The sequence below is a fragment of the Myotis myotis genome, unplaced genomic scaffold (assembly GCF_014108235.1).
Source record: "Myotis myotis isolate mMyoMyo1 unplaced genomic scaffold, mMyoMyo1.p scaffold_m19_p_3, whole genome shotgun sequence".
Lineage (NCBI taxonomy): Eukaryota > Metazoa > Chordata > Mammalia > Chiroptera > Vespertilionidae > Myotis > Myotis myotis.
Genome location: NW_023416335.1, coordinates 159,041,068 through 159,060,557, shown reverse-complemented (window position 1 = coordinate 159,060,557; position 19,490 = coordinate 159,041,068). Strand labels below are relative to the sequence as shown.

Below are 19,490 nucleotides of genomic sequence, written 5' to 3'. Positions count from 1 at the left end.
TATTTTGAAACATAAGAAATACATATGGGCCAAGACACCAAGAAAATTAATTCCTTTATTGGTGGGAGGGGGGAGTCAGTCAATATGTAAATCTCTGATTAAGAGAACAGCATGTGGGTCCTAACACAAATATTACTTCTACCTATTTTTTAAAAAGCAACTGTATTCAATATTAAGAAAAAAATAGAACTCTGAATACTACTATGATTTAAGAAAGAATATTTTCTTCAGCAATTTGAGAATGTGCACCTAAGCTCAACAACCATCTTGAAATATTACTAATTATATAACACCTACCGTATATTGAATATTTACTATGCATGAAGTATTATGCTAATTGCTGTACATACATTATTCAACTTATCATCATAATAGGCAAAACACACAATTGTGAACTCTTTTGCTATTGCAAAAATTGAGAATTGTGAAAATTATTTCACTTGCTCACACTCATGATAAAGTTTATAAATTATGGAGATGAGATTTCAATCAGATCTTTAACAAGTGTAGTTTGTTAATCATTAAATTATACATTGAATTAAGTAAATAAGTGGTTAGATGACAGGTTAATGATTGATATATAGACAGATAGGTAAATAGGATAAGATAATGATGATAGATACAAATAAATTTTCAGCAATTTTCAACCTTTTTCATCTCATGGCACACATAAACTAATTACTAAAATTCTGTGGCACACCAAGAAGTATAATTTTTACTGGTCAGACAAAAAAAAACTTCACATAGTGTGTGCATCATTCATAGTACTGAGGGAATAATTCTGATTTTATTTTGTGTAAATTTTAACATTGGGCAAATTAATAAACATATTAATGATGAGAACTAATAATCTCACTGTAGAAAAAAGGGGGGAATCAAATATGAATGAAAGAATTCAGTGTTATATTAGAATTAGAAGCAGCAATGTAAACTAATGAATTTTTTTATTTTAAGAGCTACCATTTATTATGCCAATACTATGTTAAATTTTTTTCTGATTTTTATTTAATCTATTGGAGTGACATCTATAATAATCCTATATAATAAAAGCCTAATGTGCAAATTGCCCCCTTGGGTGTTTCTACTGGGAGATCGACCACTCGCTATGACATGTGCTGACCACCAGGGGGCGGCACGAAACGTTGGCGATGTGGGGCTGGCAGCCCGTGGCATTGGTGGTGCTGCTGGCCCTGATGGGCCCCATGAGAGCAGGACTGCAGCGGGATGGTGGAGCAGTTGAGCATGCAGCACCAGGCCAAGACAGGTACGAGCAGGAGCCCAATCACCCCACTGATCGCCCTGCAGATAGATGGCCACCAGTGGCAGCGGCAGCAGTGGAAGGTGGAGCTGCCACCTGGCTCCCAGGCGTTGAGGGAGCTGGGCAGGGGCCCAGCCCTGATCCATCACCCCACAGGCAGGATGGTGGAGCAGGTGAGGGAGCGGCACCAGGACAAGGTGGGGTGCCAGGCGGGGCTGCAGGGCTACAAGGCTGGGGGCACAAGCTGGGGCCCAATCCCCAGGCACCACCTCAAGGGACCCCACCCATGCACGAATTCGTGCATCAGGCCTTTAGTAAAAGCATAATGTGCTAATTAGACCAGACACCCAAATGACCTTCCAGAAGTCATTTCAGATGTCCTTCCGTATGAAGCCAGGTGGTGGGGGCCGAGGCAGAGACAGTTAGGGGCAATCAGGCAGGCAGAGGAGCAGTTAGGGGCAATCAGGGAGGCAGGTGAGTGGTTAGGAGCAATCAGGCAGGCAGGCAGGCAAGCAGTTAGGGGTGATCAGGCAGGGGAGTGAGTAGGGGCAATCAGGCAGGCAGGCAGGCAGGCGAGCTGTTAGGAGCCACCAGTCCTAGATTGCAAGAGGGTGCAGGCCAGGCTGAGGGGACTTTCCTCCATGCACAAATTTCATGCACTGGGGCTCTAGTTGGTTAATAAAATTATATAGGTTTCATGTGTACAGTGTTATAAATGCACCATCTATGTCTGTGGGCTGTCTATGCTTTCCTCCCTTCTCATCTCCCCATTTATTCCCACTTTTAGATGTTTTAATGCATGAGTCTTTCAGGCATGGCTCTGTATTGAGCAGGGATTTCTTTGTTGAATTATAGTTGGTTAACTTGTTGAAATTTCAGGGGGAGATGCCAAGAGGTTCTCTCATGTTGCAGTTCCTCTGATGTCATTCTGTTTGTTTTCTTGTTTGTGCATTTATTGCTTTCAGTTATACAACCCACATATAAGTAAAATCATATGGTTCTTGGCCATTTCTGTCTGACTTATTTGGCTTAGCATAATATTCTCAATATCCATCCATCTTGTTACAAATGGCAACATGGATATCACATCTTCTATATCCAATCATCTATCAAAGGACACTTTGGTTGTTTCCAGGTCTTGGCCACCATGACTATATGTTAGCTTGTTGTTTAAAAAGAACATAGGTTAACTATCTAGAGATTACATTTCAGCTTTTGTCCTTGAGCACAGTACACTTAGTTTATTATAGTAGCTAGCCAGATAATTCCAACTTCTGGAGACACTATTTGTTTCTATATTTATGGGTGTTTTTTTCTCTATTGTTTCATGTCTGATTTATTTTTTGCTGGACACTGTTTGAAGTTATTCTTACAGAAAAAAACTGGGGACCATATATATGGTTTTATCTACTCCAGAGAGAATTTTTTCCCTTTTCTTTTTCCACTGGGCCAGAGAACACTGACAGCCTTTTATTTGCCTGAAACCCTTCCTTCACTTTATTTTCTTAATACCCTTCTACCCTGGTGATTGTCCCGCCTACCTCACTATGTGCTCTGGCTACATATTTTCTGCTGATCCCTCCTTATTTTTCTGACTTCTGTATGTTGAATTGGCCCAAAGTTCATTCTCTGGGTCTGTTTCCTTTCTGTGCTTATTCCCAAGGTGCTCTTAGTTGGTCTCAAGTTTGAAAACTCTATATATTGGAACTTAACCACCTCTCAACATTTCCATTGCCACTTTCCTGGTTAAAACCACATTTATGTATTATTTATTTATTTGTTTGAAATTTTACTAACTATTTTTGTAGGCAAACATGTTGAGATTGAACTCAAAATATCAGAAACTAGTGTTGACCATCAATCCATGATATACTGTCTGTTTTTTAATTTTCAACTTTAGTCAATATATTGATAACATTAGGATTTTGTATAACAGTGCAAATTATCACTACAGGCTTTTTTGCTCAGATTTTATCTTTCTCAACCTTAAAGAGAATCAGACTACAGTATGTGGTAGATTTGAAGAGAGGGTGGTGGAAAGAAAATACAAGATGCCAATAAGCAATGAGTAATATTTTTAGGGGAAATAAGTATCAAGGGAGAAAAGGAAAACAAAATGAAACTATCAGAGAACCATGATATGTGTGTGTGTCGGGGGTGAGGGGAGGTTAGGTAAGAGTAAATTTAGGAAAGAGATTGTATGAAGTGTAGCAGTGGATTATGCATTAATATTTTCAATGGTTTACTCAAGACATTTAATTAAATTTAATTTTAGCTTTCTTCTGGCTTTGAAGCTTTCTGTATTAGACTTTAGTATCAGTATGAAACTAGACCACATCCAATTTCGCTATAGTCCAGTTACATCTAAATGAAATATAAGTAGGTATTTTCTTTTTTCGTAATTTAGAATGATGTTTTCATTTATGTTAATATTCTACCTATTGTGAACTTTTAAAATGCTATCATTTTATCTGACATAAGTTGGACATCAAGACCTTCTCTAATGATAAGGAATGGTGGGTTGAAAGGTACATAGGAGTTTTTCTTTATCTTTTTTACTGTAAATAATTTTTATTTTTTAATTACATTTAATGTACAATATTATATTAGTTTCAGGTCTATAACCCAGTGATTAGACATTACATAACTTATTAAGTGATCACCTGATAAAGCTAGTAGCCAACAGTTATTACAATGTCTATTCCCCATGCTATACGTTACATCTTTCTGACTATCCTATAACTACCAATTGGTACTCCTGACTACCAATTGGTACATAGGAATTTTGATCTTCCTTCTTGATAGAATAATGATTCAGAATTTCTAATAAATTTCTCGCCTCTATTATTAATGTTTTTAGAAATTCCAAGTCTAGACCCATGTAATTTCTACATGTTAGCTCTACACTCTATTTGCTCCCCTTCTCATTCAATAACAACAAAACCCCACATTACAATTATTTAATTATATCATGCTTGAACATGACCCTGCACTCCCTTTTATTGTCTCACCATGCTTCCCTTACACCAATCTTTCTCCATGAAGTGATCAATTTCCACTTACAAAGAATATCTTTTTATTCTTTTGTTGTTGTTGTCGGTAATCCTCAACAGAGGATATTTTCACATTGATTTTTAGAGAGCAGAAGAGGAGGCAGAGACAGGGAAAAAGAAACATCAATGTAAGAGAGACACATCAATTGGTTGCCTCCCACACGCGCCCTGACTAGGGCCTGGGATTGAGCCTGCAACCAAGGTACGTGCCCTTGACCAGAATTGAACCCAGGACCCTTCAGTTTATGGGCCAACACTCTATCTCTGAACCAAGCCAGCTAGGGCCATGTTTTTGTTCTTGGCCCTAATAGGATGATCAAATATTGGATATCAATTATCCTTTCTCGTTTCCCTTGGTTCCCATCCAATAATGATAAAAATAAGATGATATAAATATGGAGTGAAACTGAGATGAGGATACACAGGGAAATTATATTCTTTCTGTATTTTAGAAATTCTTTAAAATCTGTGGGCTGATTATGGCTCCCTTTCTTTCTTTACAAATAAATAATTTTAAGATAAATTCTAAAAGAAAATTCAAAGATGAAACCGATAAAAAAATATAATGGTTTCCCAGCTGGTGCTTCTCAGTGGTTGTGAGGAGATAGAAGAAGGGGGCTAGGCAGAGACAGTAATATAAGGCTTCCATTGCCAGGGCCATGGAAACCTTAAATAAACTTAACTTTATCTTTATCACCATTTTCATCTACTTCACCATATTTCTAAAACATTCAAGTTTATGAATAAAACAGATTTAAATTTCTTGTTGACATATGAAATCACTATATCTGCTTATTTATTTTTTGACAATCTATTTTTGAAAAAGAAAAATATTCTGGTTTACGACAGTACTGTATTGTCTTAATGATGTTCAATTTCTTTAACATTCAGTTTTTATACTCTACTAATAGCAAACTATAATGTATATTGTAATAATATATTAAACATATAGATGATAGATGACAAACTCATTTTTATGATTCTGTATCAATCACGGGATCAATATACAAATTAAAATTTTTCAGAGACTAGAAGATGGGAAAATAGGGAGATGTTGTTCAAAGGTACAACATTCTAGTCATAGGATAAGTGAATACATATAGGGATCTAATATACAGCATAATGACTATAGTTACAATATGGTCTTACATACTTAAAAGTGATGAATAGAGTAGATCTTAAATGTTTTCACCACAGAAATTTTTTTTAATCTTTATTGTTGAGATTATTACAGATGTCCCTCTTTTTTTTCTCACATAGCTTCCCTCCACCTGGTTCCCACCCCACCCCAGGCCCTTGCCACCCTATTGTTTGTGTCCATAGGTAATGCATAAGTGCATATAAGGTCTTTCCTTCTCTCTTTCCACACCCCCCTCCTACCCCCTTCCCTCTGAGTATCATCAGACTGTTCCATTTCCATGCCCAAGATTCTATTCCATATTCCATTCACCAGTTTATTCTGTTCATCAGATTTTTTATTCACTTGATTTTTATATTCACTTGTTGATAGATATGTATTTGTTGTCACTTTGTTGTTCATATTTTTTATCTTTACCTTTTTCTTCTTCTTCCTCTTCTTAAAAAAAAATACCCTTCAGCATTTCATATAATACGAGTTTGGTGGTAATGAACTCCTTTAGTTTTTCTTGTCTGTGAAGCTCTTTATCTGACCTGCAATTCTAAATGATAGTTTTGTTGGGTAGAGTAATCTTGGTTGTAGGTTCTTGCTATTCATCACTTTGAATATTTCTTGCCACTCCCTTCTGGCCTGAATAGTTTCTGTTGAGAAATCAGCTGACAGTCATATAGGCACTCCCTTGTAAGTAACTAACTGTCTTTCTCTTGCTGTTTTTAAGATTCTCTCTTTGTCTTTTGCCGTTGGCATTTTAATTATGATGTGCCTTAGTGTGGTCCTCTTTGGATTCCTCTTATTTGGGGATCTCTGTGCTTCCTGAACTTGTAAGTCTATTTTTTTCACCAGGTAGGCGAAGTTTTCTGTCATTATTTCTTCAAACAGGTTTTCAATATCTTGCTCTCTCTCTTCTTTTGGCACCCCCATAATTCGGATGTTGGTACATTTGAGGTTGTCCAAGAGCCTCCTTACACTATCTTCATGTTTTTGGATTCTTTTTTCTTTTTGCTCTTCTGGTTGGGTGTTTTTTGCTTCCTCATATTTCAAATCATTGACTTGATTCTCAGGATTCTATAGTCTACTGTTAAATCCCTGTATATTATTCTTTATTTCAGTCAGTGTATGCTTAATTTCTGACTGGTCCTTTTCCTATTTTTTTTTCTTCTTTTTTTTTTTTTTTTTTTTTGGCATTCTCACTAAGATCTTTGAAGGGCTCACTAAGTTCCTCAGTGGTTTCTAGAAGTTTCTTGAGTAACCTTCTAACTGTGATTTTGAACTCTATATCCACTAGTTTGCTTTCTTCCATTTTTCATTTGTGGCATTTTTTTTGTCTCCACATTTTGGCTGCTTCCTGTGTTTGTTTCTATGTATTGGGTAGCTGCTAAGTCTCCTTGAGTTGATAGAGTGACCTTGTGTGGTAGGTGTCCTATAGGGCCCAGTAGCTCAGACTCCCCAATCACCTGAGGTGGACACTCTTGGTGCACCCCTTTGTGGGCTGTGTTCACAGTCTTGTTGTAGTTGAGCCTTGATTGCTCTTGGTGTCACTGTGGGAAATTGATCTCCACGCCAATTGGCTGTGGGGTTCAGCTGTGACTTCAGTGCAAGAGCTGCTGTTCAGAGACACCCTTATGGATTAGGACTTGCTTCAGTGGGGCTTTGGTGCTCACTGAGTCTGCCTGTTGAGTGTGTCACTTATGGATGTGAAGAGTTGTAATCTGGTTTGGTCTCACCCTGACCACTGGGTGCGCTGGCTCTTGGGTCTCCAGGGAGGTGCAAAGTCAGCCACTGCCTAGGAGCCACCCAGCAGGAGCTAAAAAGAGATCTGCAGATTCCTCCTGTTTGTATCAGGTTTGGAAGTGTCCATGCAAGGCCCAACTGTGAAGCAAGGCAGGCTGGTGCTGGTGCCGGCCTTGGGCCTTTTATTGATAGGTTTGGGGCTCCCTGACCCAGCTGCAGCTTGTTTGACAGGTTTTAGGCTGGAAAAGGACAGACCATTCATATGCAAAAGCCACTGCGCACAGCTTGGGTGGGGTTGTAAATTGGGTGGAGCACGGTCTCAGGGAATCACCAGGGCAGAGTAAACAGAAATGGCTGCCAGTCAGCCCTGCAAGGGGAGATCCCAGCATGGAAACAATGACTGTTGTAAGCACCTCCATTTGGAAGAAAGCTGCCCCCACGTTCCTACCCTGATGCTAGACACTCCAGTTTCTCCCGTATGTGTCTAGGTTCCCCCTGAGCCTCCCCCCGGCACTGGAGGTCAGAGCAAACAGGAACTTGTAAATTCAATTCACAGTGCTGGCCTTTTAAGAGGAGCAGTTGGGTCTCCAGCAGCCTGTGTGTCACTCAGCCCCAATCTGCACTGGTTTTTACAGTTCATAGTTCTTATGGCCCATAGGGACTTCTTTCCCCAGCTCTGGGACCCTGAGCTGGGACTCTGGTATGGGGCTAAGACTCCTTGCTCCTCCAGGTGGCCTCCACAGAGGCAATCTCCCTCCCTATTTAAAAAGCAGCACACACTTAATGGTCATTACTAAGGCTTTTAGAATGCAGTTTCTCATTTGCCATGGACATGACCACAAAACATTTCCCCAATAGGTTTTTTTCCTGCCATGTTGGTAGCATAGCATTCAGCCTACTGGGAACATTTTACTAACCTTAATTTACATTGCTAGATCACTGTCCACTATAAATATAACACAAGCTATAGGAGGTTTCTGTAATAGCCATTGGTAATCAGTGAGATTTGATAACAGCCATCTTAGATATCTGGGGCCTTGATGTCCTTTGTCTAGCCAATCCTTCTCAGTTACCATAAAGTTGGTGATCATGATAATCTCTATTCATATTATATAGGACTGACTGAAATGACATCATGATTGAGCAAAAAAAGGGAATAAGACGAGTAACACTCAAACTCAAGAGAGGAACTAAGGCAGTGGAAGAACTCAGAACATGTGAAATTCCTTAAATAAAAGTTTATTAACTTTAAATAGTTGTGCCTATGTTACAAATAATAAAAGCCCTTTATACTTTTTGTAGAAAAAAAATAAAAAGGGGCACACCCAGTGCCGGGCCTGCCCATTCTGTGCCTCCGCACCTCCTACCAGTCTCAAAGTGCTTTCTTCTTTACCTCTCTAGATGTGGTACTTTCACTCAGCCAGCTTTCCCGTGGTTCTGGATGATAGTTATTCTGTATTTTAATTGTAATTTTGAAGTGGTTGTGGGAGGCAGCAAGTACAGGCGTTTACCTATGCCGCCATTTTGGTTCTCTCCTTACCACAGAAATTTGTATTTATGTGTACTAGACTTGTGCTAGCCTCCGGTAATGTAATTACTGTAATCCTACATAATAAAAGGGTAATATGCAAATTGACTGAACGGCAGAACGACCGTTCCCTATGATGCACACTGACCACCAGAAGGCAGATGCTCAATGCAGGAGCTGCCCCCTGGTGGTCAGTGCGCTCCCACAGGGGGAGCACCACTCAGCCAGAAACCAGGCTCAGGGCTGGCGAGCGCAGCAGCGGTGGTGAAAGCCTTTCCCAGCCTTAAGAATGTCTGACTGCTCCTGGTGGGAGCAGGCCTAAAGCGTCATTTGGACACCCCTGAGGGCTCCTGGACTGCAAGAGGGCACAGGCCAGGCTGAGGGACCCTCCTCCAAGTGCACAAATTTCATGCACCAGGCCTCTAGTAGTAATATAAGTTATTTTATACTTTTACATCTCTTTTTTTCTCATTCTTTCCTCCATATAAAGCCCATATACTGTGCCCTGAAGAAACATAGGTTTCAACAGGGTGCCAAAAATTTCTGAAGTAATATGAATGTATTACATGGATTGAAGCATTCATAATGTTAAAACCTTCAAGTACTATTGTATTTAATGGGATAAACTGAACAAGAGGTAAAAAACAAACCTTATCTCTTTAACTTGCCCCTAACACTGACATCATTCTTTGGCACAGCCAGAGAAAGAAATAATGATTTGCAATTTCTGAGCCCATGTTTTTGGTTATTTTCAAACTATCTGCATTGAATTATCTGCTGCCAACTGATCACATATGACTTTCTTAGTTGTTCTCTGAGTGCCGGGGAAACAGGATACCATTTCCCAGCATCCTTTTCCCTGTGTGGTTCAAATGTACAGTTTATCAATGAGAGGACTTTGTGCAAAATTTGAAAATGGAAAAACAGCAGAGGCTGGCTTTTTTTATTTATTTTTATTGTTGACACTATTACAAATGTCCTCATCCGCCCCCCCCTTTGCCCACCTCCACCCAGCCCCTGCCACCCCACCCCTCTCACCATGACCACACTGTTGTCTATGGGTTATGCATATATGTTCTTTGGCTTATCCTTTTATCTTCTTTCATCCATTCCTCCTGTCCACTCCCCTTCTGATAGCTGTCAAGCTGTTCCATGTACCCATGCCTCTATTTCTATTGTGTTCATCAATTTATTTTGTTCATTAGGATTCCACATATAAATGAGATCATATGGTATTTGTCTGTTTCTGATTTACATATTTCACTTAGCATAATAATCTCCAGAGCTGTTTTGTAGTCAGACTGGTGAGCAGACAGGAGATCCATAGTGGTTTTATAGCATTTGAGAACTACCTACCTTACTGTTGAGAATGTTGATAGATGCTTCCTCAGAAATTACTGCCATTTCCCAGCATCTTTCATGAACCAATCTCCAAAGGACTCCAACCTGAGATATATGCTATTGGTTTCCTCAATATTCTATCCGGTGTTCAAACATGATTCCCCTAGCTCAGTGGTCGGCAAACTGCAGCTCATGTGCCACATGCGGCTCTTTGACCCCTTGAGTGTGGCTCTTCCACAAAATACTGACTTCTGCGCATGGGCCACGAAGTTTCAATCGCACTGTAGGTGCGCGCCCGCACGTGGTATTTTATGGAAGAGCCACATTCAAGGGGCCAAAGAGCCGCATGTGGCTCTCAAGCCACAGTTTGCGGACCACTGCCTAGCTCTTCAAAAGCAGGTTGAGTTTTGAGGTCTTTTGCAATGGACACAGATAATAGTGTGGTGTAGGCATGGGGAGGGGGTGGGTACAGAGAGAAAGGGGTCAATTGGGAGGAAAGAGAGGGACATCTGTAACACTTTTAACAGAGTTAAATTTAAATTTTTTTTCAAAAAAAAATAATAGGAGTTAATTTGGAACACAGATGGGCTTCTAAAATAAGCAACAAAAGGGTCATGGTATTCCTCCACATGTATCCTTCTTTTTCTCCTCTGGGGACATTCCCGGTCATCCAACTTCCTTAGAGAATGGAAAGTGAAGAGTAGAGTTAACAAGACATGAAGAAGCACTCCCTTTTATCTATTTCCCTTTAGCAGACAGCTTATTTCAAAGGACATTGTGGGATGATAATAGTTTTCAGTGATTGGAATTTCAGAATATGGTTTATCCTGATTTTCACACTGGCCAATCTCAGGGAGAGATTCCTCAGAGAATAAAACCACCAAGGTGTAAGACTAGGGTAGAGAATGCAAGGTATGACTCAAGGACACCAGAGATTCTACTAAATCACATCAGCAAAAAGAAATGAACTAAGGATGCATGCAATAGTATGGGTACACCTCAAAAACATTATGCTTCTTAAATTTGATTAAACTGATAGAAACAAAATGGGTCAGGCATTTTTAATTTGAAAATAGTTTAAAATATATAGAAAGATTCCCAACCCCATATGTAAATAAATTATACCTAAATTTCTTTCATGGCTATCCTTTGTAGGCCTAATACTGCAATACAATATAAGCAATTTTAATCAAAGCCTGGAGTTCAATTATTTCTACACCAAACAATAACTAATAATGTTACAAACACGATATACTCAATCACTGTAACTCTCCTTTTCACATTTTATATCTCTGATTAAAGAACTTTTGGAATTTTTTATTTCCTTATTCAACCTTCAAGTTTCAGCATAAATAACTTTTTGAAAGGTTACCATGATCCTTAAAATTATTTAATTTTTCTCTCTTTTTCATTACAATAGCAATTATTGCATGTTATAATTATCAAATTTTGAGTTTTCTCTCACAATTTAGCTGAGAAAATACCTAAAAGCAATGCTTAGCAATTAGCACACACATGTTGAAATAATTAACCACATATATCTTGCAAGGTTTAGTTTTTGAAGGCATTCAGTACATGAAAGTATCATTTATGGGGAGATATATTTCTAATCAAAGATGGAATTTAATATTCTGAATTGGAGAAGGCAGTTTACCACTAAAGAGTAAAAAGATCTATTCAGAAAGAACAGAGAGAAGTACAGAGACCAGGAAGACTTAGTAAGCCTAATATGATATAAATCATTGAGGGGAGAAATGGCATAGCTATGAATGAATGAACTGAACATTGTTTTCAATTTTCCCATTCATGTTTCGACAACATATTACTTACACCCCAATTTTGTCTCATTGTTTTCAAAATAACAAAACCTTTGAAGCGTATCCTTGAGAGCTTCTTTCACCTGCTGGTTCCTCAAAGTGTAAATGAAGGGGTTTAGTAAGGGAGCAACAGAGGTATTGAGCACAGCTACGCCTTTAGTTAAAGACACCCGTTCCCTTGCTGAAGGTTTCATGTACGTAAAGATGCAACTCCCATAAGTAATAGAGACAACAACCATGTGTGAGGAACAGGTGGAAAAGGCCTTTTTTCGCTGTTAAACAGAAGGGAATTTTAGAATGGTTTTGATGATGTACACGTAGGAGAGGACCACTAACAACAAAGTGATGACAAGTGTCACCACAGCTAAGACAAAGGCCATCAACTCTATGAAATGCGTATCTGTACAAGAGATCTGCAGTAAGGGAGAAGTGTCACAGAGGAAGTGATCAATCGTTTTGGAGGCACAGAAATCCAGCTTGAGTCCCAAGACCAAAGGGGGAAATATGATTAGGAATCCTGATATCCAAGAGCTGAGTACAAGCTGACAGCACACTTTGCTGTTCATAATGATGGGGTAGTGCAGCGGTTTGCAGATGGCAACATAGCGGTCATAGGACATGGCAGCCAGAAGGAAAAATTCTGTAACTCCTAATGAAATGAAAAAGAACAATTGAGTTACACAACCACTGTAGGAAATTGTTTTGTCTCCACTCAGAATGCTTATTAAGAATCGTGGAATGCAGACGGTTGTGAATGAAATCTCTAAGAAGGAGAAATTTCTGAGGAAGAAATACATTGGAGTCTTGAGACGGGGATCCAGCATGGTGAGGAGGATGATAATTAAGTTCCCCGTCAGGCTCAAGATGTAGTTGAAAAATAAAAACAGGAAAATCACAATTTGCAACAGAGGGTCACCTGTCAGTCCAAGCAAAATGAACTCTATTTCTGTTGACTTGTTCATTTCTTTTTTGTTTTCCTATCAAAGCTAGAAAAAAAATTTAAAGCACAAGTGAGAAAATAGGTTTCTTTATTCTCAGCCATAGAATGTTTCACATTCAGAAACTTGTCAATGTGTAAATATTTTCACAAATCTACTTTGAATTCATCAAAATGAATATGTCCTCTAAAGTCAGTCATATTTATAAAAATGCTGAGTATTTTCCTTTGACAAGATTGAAATAAGTCTGACTGTGGTTTATCAGTCATTAAAACTTTATCCCCACAATTTAACATTGATCTATATCATCTTCCAAAGACTTTACCCTAATAGACTATTTAAATAGTTTAGATATTCTATTTTCTGAAATTAGCAAATATTTTAAGTAATTTTATTCCTTTTACTCATCACTAAGTTCCATTTTATATGTCCTTTCTTTTATTTTTTGTAGCATTTCCTTTACATTTTTTTTTAACTCCATCTGCTTGCCTATTCATACATTTTATCAGTGGCCTTTAGATTCAATACTTAGAAAATTCCCAGTAAATCAGTAACAATTATTCAAATCTGGATGACTTGGGAAATAAACAGAAAAACTGAAATAAGTCTTCTTATATTTTAATCTATTTTTACTTTATTCAATTATAATAGTTTTATATTACCTTCTTTATGGTTGTGCATATTACATTAAGAAGCTGTAGCTTTGCTTGCATATAAAATGATCTTAAGCACAGTCACAGTTCTTGTCACTGACTAGTGTTATAACCATATCCCATAGTTACTGATTACAATTTGTTTTCTGTTAATTATATTATTTGTAGTAGAGCAAGACTGTTTGTCTTAGCCAATTTTCAGAATTGCCAGATGATATTCAAAATTCTTTCTTCTTCCCCCATGTTTTAAAAATATAAACTATAATAGAAAAAAATCAAATGTCACATAAGTACTTTTATTTCTTATCAACTAAGTTTATTCAAATATATTCCTCTACTTTTCTAGATAACCTGATATTATTTTATTCATACATATTCTTTTTAAAGTTACTAAATCCCTAGAATCTTTGTGTTAAACATATCTGAATTCTTGCCACCAGTTTTAATCTGTTTATTGTTTGTGAATAATGTTAGTCCTTGCATTTCCACATAAATATTTCCATTTGATTGTTCCTTAAGTTTTTCTATTAATCACTTTTTTCATTAAAATATAAGTCTACATTTCTTATTCATTGTCTGTGGAATTTTATGACATGGTAGGCAAACTATAAGTAGTAAAGACATTATTTCATCATTTTCTAGTTTTAATAATCTTCTGAGTTTTGTTAAACACACCAATTGTTTTTAAATTTGAACTAGGTGTAAATATTTTGTAGATTTCCTCAAAAAGTGAAAAATAGCTCCTTCTAATTTATCTAATGCAGTTAAAGTTCATAGGGTTAGATAAATAAAATGAATTAGTCATTTATCTATGAAAATAGATGTTACATATATATATATGTGTGTGTGTGTGTGTGTTCATAGCAAAATTTTATAGAAGTTTTTATTTCTTCATCAAAAAGAATGGATCAATAAGACAATTTAAAGACAAGTTCAATTATCTTGTACTTCCAAAATATTTTCCTAAGTTCTGATTTTAAAAAAGACATATTAAAATTTGACTTACCTTACACACGGCACATTGGGATTTCCTTTTTTGTTATGATATATAGTAGAATACATAAACTAACTAAATTAAGAGTGATGATAATAATTTCAGGACTTCATTCAATTATTAAAAGGATATTTTACAAAAATCAATGTTTTCTTCAGAAGGATTCAAATAAAAAGTAAAATGTGTTTTCTTTCTTTTTCAAAATATTTTCCATTATTCACTTAAGTTCACACTCACAGCATATCTCATTATTCAGATACTAAAGAACATGGATGTATCTCTACCATCCCTTCCAGTTTGGTTAAATTTTCACTAAGTTCTTCTTAGTCTTTAACTGGAAGTGTTATGTCACAGGTGATTAAAATCTAAGAAGAAATATGTTTAAGTACAGAAATTTAACATATCCCATGATTCAAACTAAATTTTATCTTTTGGCTCAATAAGGACCCAAGGGAACCAATAGCAAACAATATTCCCCTAAAGACATATTCAGAAAGTACAATTTATGTGCCAATAAAGGAAATTCCACTCAGCTGTTTCTTTTTTTAATCTAGTAAATATGAAACAAAAATATGAATTGTTTCATAGTCTAAAGACAATATAGGAAAACCTTCTGGTCTTTAGTAAGAAAGATTTTTTCACTATTACTAAAATAATAATAGTAGTAGTAGTAGTAGTAATAATAATAATAATAATAGGCCCAATATTAGATTTTAATGTTGCAGAGAAATTCAATTTAAATAAGAGTTTTAACTGTATATTACTAAAATATTTCTGAGGTTTCTCTTTTAATTTTAAGACAGTGTTTTTGTTAGAGTTGTTGCTTAGAAATATGGGAAAAGCAAACCTATGATGGCACATTAATTTTATGGCATGAGGACCTATTCAGGAGAATTAAAATATCTGAAACTTTTGCCCTAAGCAGTTTGGCTCGGTGGATAGAGCATCGGCTTGCAGACTGAAGGGTCCCAGGTTCGACTCCAGTTGGGGACATGTGCCTTGGTTGCGGGCACATCCCCAGTGGTGGGTGTGCAGGAGGCAGCTGATCGATGTTTCTCTCTCATCGATGTTTCTGGCTCTCTATCTCTCTCCCTTCCTCTCTGTAAAAAAAAATCAATAAAATATATTTAAAATATCTGATACTTTTGAACTGTATTGATATAAAAGATTCTGCTAAAGTTAAGTGGATAGGTTACATATATTATATGCAAATTATTATGAAACAAATTCCCTGATAACTTTATCATGATCCAAATAAAAGTTGTGAAAAGGAAGTTTTAAAAGACTTGCTATTGGTATTTAAACATGAAGAAAATTTCTTTTTTTAAATATTCTTAAATTATAAATTTTAAAAAATTTAAGTATAGTTAATATTCAACATTATGTTAGCTATATTAATTTTAGGTGTACAATATAGTGATTTGATATGTTTATACTTTACAATGTGATTGCCCCACTAATTCTAGTTATCATCTGTCAGTGTGCAAACTTATGTCAATATTAAGAAAATTTCTTAAGAAAGCTTCAAGTCAACTATCAGAATTCACAGAGTTGAATGGCAGCCCAAACATTGCTCTTATACAACAAACACAACATCAGATAAATGTCTATAGAAACCTACAGTTTTTCAACTGATTTAAATCTTGTTTAAAAATCAGTTACTCCTAGAAGTGGGATCACTGGGTCAAATGGGAGTTCAGAAATACCAGTCAGAAAGAATATATGCACCCCGATGTTCATAGGAGCACAATTTACTATAGCTAAGATTTGGAAACAGCCCATCAGCAGATTAGTGGATTAAAAAAGCTGTAATACATTTACACAATGGAATGTTATGCAGCTGTAAAAAAGAAAGAACTCCTACCATTTGCAACAGCATGGAGGGACCTGGACAGTATTGTGATAAGCAAAATAAGCCAGTCAGAGAAAGAGAAGTATCACATAATCTCTCTCATATGTGAAATCTAATGAACAAAATAAACTGATGAACAAAATAGATCCAGAGACATAGAAGCATGAAACAGACTGATGAATCTCAGATGGAAGGTGAGGGTGGGGGTGTTGGAAGAGCAATTAACCAAAAACTTTTATGTATATACTAGTATGCATAATCCATGGTCAGAGACAACAGTGTGGTGAAGGCCAGAGCGGAGAGGTATGGGGGGTGAGAGGGCCAGGTGGATAGAGTCAATAGGATAAAAAAGGGGACATATGTAATACTTTCAACAATAAAGATAAATTTAAAAATTGAATGGGGAAACATATTTTGGTATATTCATATATTAGAAAACTACTCAGCTACATACAAAATGGAATAAACTGTTAGAACAAATAAAATAGAAAATTTCAAAAACATTACACTGAGCAAAATATTTGAACACAAAATAGTACATGCTGTATTCCATACATTTATAATTCTACAACAGGAAAATCAAATATATAGTGACAGAAAGCAGGTCAGTAATTGAAGGAGATCAGAGAAGGAATGTTTTGAGATAACAAAGATATTATATACCTAGTGGGGGTGTTGATTACTTGGATGGATATTTTCAAATTTTCTCAAACTTTACTCTTAAAATTGATGCATTTTATTATGTATAAATTATACTCCAATAATTTTTATTTAAAAAGCAAAGAGAATAAGCAAAATAACTTCAGGTACGTCACATAAAGGAATACATTCGCTAACACAGAGTCTAAGTAAGGAATTCTCACACACTGCACAGAAGAGTGTAATTGGTACATCCACTTTGTAAAATATACCATATAACTAACAATTAAAATTTTAGGTATAGATTCTAGCCAGGTACCTCAGTTGGTTGGAGTGTTGTTATGATATTCCAAATTTGTGGGTTCAATCCCGGGTTAGGGTACATACAAGAATCAACCAATGAATGCATAAATAAGTGGAAAAACAAATTGATGTTCTCTCTCTCTCTCTCTCTCTCTCTCTTTCATAAATAAAGTTTTTTTTTTCATTTAGGTATGTTATCACCAGCAATGTCTGCATGTGTAAACAAAAATCATGAATAAGATAGTCTTATCTGTACTATTGAAAATAAGCAGGAGCGGGCAACTTTAATGTACATTAAGAGTAATACAAATAAACTGGCATATAGTTACACTGAGATGTTGTACAATATTGAAAATAAAAAAGCTGCTGCTATATGTCATAAGTTTTTGGGTGTCACAAACAAAGGAAAATATTGTACAAAAGAAGATTTATGCAAATATATAGTGTATTAATTCCTTCACATGAAGTTCAGACACAAGCCAGAGTCTTGTATCTATGCTAATAAAAGGGTAATATGCTAATTTGATGGGTCGACCTGCCATCTTCTGGACATCTGACTTCCTTCCAGACAAAGCCATGGTGGCGGGGGTCGAGGCAGAGGCAGTTAGGGTAAGTTCAGGCTGGCAGGAAATTAGGGGCAATCATGCTGGCAGGGGAGGGCAGTTGCAGACAACCAGGCTGGCAGGGGAGGGCAGTTGCAGACAACCAGGCTGGCAGGGGAGGGCAGTAGGGGGCGAACAGGCTGGTAGGCAGGTGAGTGGTTAGGAACCAGTGGTCCTGGATTGTGAGAAGGATGTCTGACTGTGGGTTCAGGCCTAAACCGGCAGTCGGACATCCCCTGAGTGGTCCTGGATTGGAGAGCATGCAGGCCAGGCTGAGGGACACTCCCCTCCCACCCCCATGCATGAATTTTATGCACCGGGCCTCTAGTATAATAATAAAAGTTAGAACAGTGGCTACTTTTCATTGAATCTTGACTGACAGAGTAAGAGGGAGTTGTCTTAATTGCTGGTAATATTCTATGCCTTGTTCTGTGTAGTGGTTATACGGTTGTATATATTAGTAAAGGTTAATTAATAGGTAGAATTTAATTTGTGCCCTTATTGTAAACGTCTTATACAGCAATATATTATTAAAAGTGAAACAGAAATTTCCAAACACAAAATATAAGTGCATTCATCATCACTATACCTACAAAAGAAGACATAATAAAGTGTTCTTTATAACTAAGAAACATAATGACATGTATTCTTATTTTTCAGCTATTGTTGGAATTCAATCTTATTTTAGTTTCAAATGTACAGCATAGTGGTTAGACATGTATATAATGTATGAATAGATCCTCCCAATAAGTCTAGTACCCACCTGGCCCCATGCATAGGTATTACAATATTATTAACTATTTTCACTGTGCTGTACTTTCCATCCCTGTGACTACTTTGTAACTACCAATTGTACTTATTCGACTTCCTTCACCTTTTTCACCTAACTCCCAACCCCTCTTCCCTCTGGCAACCATCATTTTGTTCTCTGTCTTTATGAGTCTGTTTCTGTATTTTGTTCTTTATACTCTATATATAAGTAAAGTATTGCTATTTGTGTTTCTCTGTCTGACTTATTTTACTTAAAATAATAGCCTATAAGTCCATCCAGCTTGTCACAAATGGTAAAATTTCATTCTTTTTATGGCTGAGTAAAATTCCATTATACATATACATTTTTCATCCAATTGTCTTGGTGGGCACTTTGGCTGTTTTCATGTAATGGCTCTTATAAATAACAAATGCATATATCTTTCCAAATTAGCATTTTGGATAAATGCCCAGAAATGCAATTGCTGGGTCCTAGAGTAGTCATATTTTTTATGGAGCATCCACAATGTTTTCCCAAGTGGCTGCATCAGTTTGAAAACCTACAAACAATGCACTAGAGTTCTCTTTTCTCTTACCCTCTTCCTGCTTTAGTTTTGCCCTATCCTTTATTTTTACCTCCTGTTAAAAATTGATCTTACTTATATATCTAAATTCCTCTCCCCTGCTCTAAGTCCATACACAATTCTCTCTTCTCTTTCTTCACTATCCAAATTTTTTCTCTCTTCCTTTTCTTTTCTTTTTTTGTTTTTCATTTTATTTTGTTTTGTTTTGCCTTTTTCTTTCTCTCTGTCTTGTTGTTGTGTGTTTCTTTGATTGTTGATTAGTTTCATTTTTGTTTGTTTGTTTCTCTTTTTTTCTTCTGTTTTTCCTCA

General features: G+C 36.7%; 1 non-coding gene and 1 pseudogene across 1 annotated transcript; one reads left to right on the top strand and one right to left on the bottom strand.

The window, feature by feature from the left end:
- Window positions 1–7,964: 7,964 nt before the first annotated feature.
- On the top strand, window positions 7,965–8,090 carry LOC118652343. The gene has a single exon (XR_004966587.1). It is a non-coding gene; the product is annotated as a small nucleolar RNA SNORA32 (small nucleolar RNA).
- A 601-nt stretch (window positions 8,091–8,691) lies between these two features.
- LOC118650652 lies at window positions 8,692–12,828 on the bottom strand (annotated as a pseudogene).
- Window positions 12,829–19,490: the final 6,662 nt, after the last annotated feature.